Source organism: Delphinus delphis, chromosome 4, assembly GCF_949987515.2.
Source record: "Delphinus delphis chromosome 4, mDelDel1.2, whole genome shotgun sequence".
In the NCBI taxonomy this organism is placed as follows: Eukaryota; Metazoa; Chordata; class Mammalia; order Artiodactyla; family Delphinidae; genus Delphinus; species Delphinus delphis.
Window position 1 is genome coordinate 120,870,238 of NC_082686.1, and position 1,910 is coordinate 120,872,147.

General features: G+C 37.1%; 1 pseudogene; it reads right to left on the bottom strand.

The window, feature by feature from the left end:
• Positions 1 to 880: 880 nt before the first annotated feature.
• On the bottom strand, positions 881 to 1,357 carry LOC132424288 (small ribosomal subunit protein uS17-like; annotated as a pseudogene).
• Between the last annotated feature and the right edge of the window lie 553 nt (positions 1,358 to 1,910).

Genomic DNA, 1,910 nt, shown 5'->3' on the forward strand with positions numbered 1-1,910 from the left:
ACCTAGAGCTATATAATGGAGCCAGACTTCTTTTGAGCTTACAGTTTTGGGAGCTGATCCTAGTAATAATTATTTCCTTACTTTTCACTGCATTTTTGTAGAAGTAACTTAATGGAAACTTTTAATAAGAAAAACAAAAGGAAGTATTTTTTAATTCACAAATTCCAAATTCCTAACTTAGGGAGTTGAGAAATAACCTAGATCTGCCATCTCATTTGACACTTGAAAAGTAGGTCGAATGTTTTTGGAAGAAAAATCTTTGTGTGTGTACATCATATGCATTCTCACAACTCTAAGTTCATTTGGAATTTGATGAATTAAAAGATACTACCTGTTGTTTTTCTTATTGAGTTTCCATTAAAATATTTCTACCAAAAAAATGCAGTGAAAAGTAAGGAAATAACTCTTACTAGAATCAGCTGTGTCTAGCTCGATTACCTATGTCTAGATCCCAAAAATGTCAGCTAAAAAAATTAAATATATATGTATATATGTGTATATATGTATATACACACACATAAATGTGTACACACGCACACATACAATATGCCTGCTGAAGACATTGCTATACAGTTTTAATATGTCAATCTTCTGACTTTATTTGCTCATTTCAAGTAGAATATAATTTAGGTGCAATTCTACATTAATTGTGTTTTATTCTTAAACAACCTGTTATAAAGAACACATTGAATGGAGTCTTAAAATGAGATAATATGCACTCTGAGATCCTACAGAGAAAAAAAAGAAAACCCCTTTGTGGAGTTACTGGATAGTAACTCTATTTTGAGACAATATTGCTAACATGTTTTTGTTTTGTTTTGTTTTGTCTGACTGGGAAAAAAACTTTACTTTGTTTGGGGCAGTGGGCAGGGGTCCAGTCTCAGAACTTCTGGAACTCCTTCTCGGTGCCAGCAGCTTTGGTCACCTGGAGCACATTGAAGCACACCGTCTTGCTTAGGGGAGGGCACTCGCCCACTGTGACAGTGTCACCGATCTGGACGTCCCTGAAGCAGGGGGAAAGATGCACGGATACATTTCTGTGGCGCTTCTCGGAGCGGTTGTACTTTTGGATGCAGTGGAGGTAGTCTTAGAGGATGACAAGGGTTCTCTGCATCTTTACCTTGGTCATCACGCCAGACAGGATCCGCCCTTGGATGACAACATTACCAGTAAAAGGGCATTTCTTGTCATTGTAGGTGCCCTCGATGGCCTCCTTCGGTGTCTTGAAACCCAGACCAATGTTCCCGTTGTTATGCGGGAGCTTCTCCTTGCCAGTTTCTCCAAGCAGAACCCTCTTCTTATTTTGAAATATGGTCGATTGCTTTTGGTAGGCACTCTCCACCTGAATGTCTGCCATCTTCCCCGCCGCCTGAAAAAAGGTTAATGTTTTAATATTTAAGAAAGGAAAAGATTCAGAAGATCTAAAAATCTCATGAACTCGTTGCTATAGCTTATAGATACGTGTTCTGATGGTAATTTCATAAGTTATTTTCAAATAATTTGTTCTAAGGTAACTTATTACATTAAAAAAGAACCCCATAAAAGATGTGTTTTATCTTGTACTTCACTCAGAATCACTTCTTTTCCTTGTTTCATTTAAATTCTTGGCTTTATATTGTCACAATGCTTGATTTTGTTTTACTTCTTGAAGTGCTTCGTGATCATATAACTGGGACTAAGTAGGAACTAAATGTACCTAAACTTAATGGTTGCTGCTCACCAACTACATAATTATTGTCAGGGTGGCTAAAAATGCAGAAAGTCTGTCAAATATAAAAGAAGCACACACAGGGAGCAGTGGTGGGGTAGATGGAAATCACAGCTGGAGGTAATGATTACTCTAAATGTCTTGCTACAGCAAACATAGCATTTGGAAATTCATGAACATTTCTTTTAAATGTGCAGAAGTC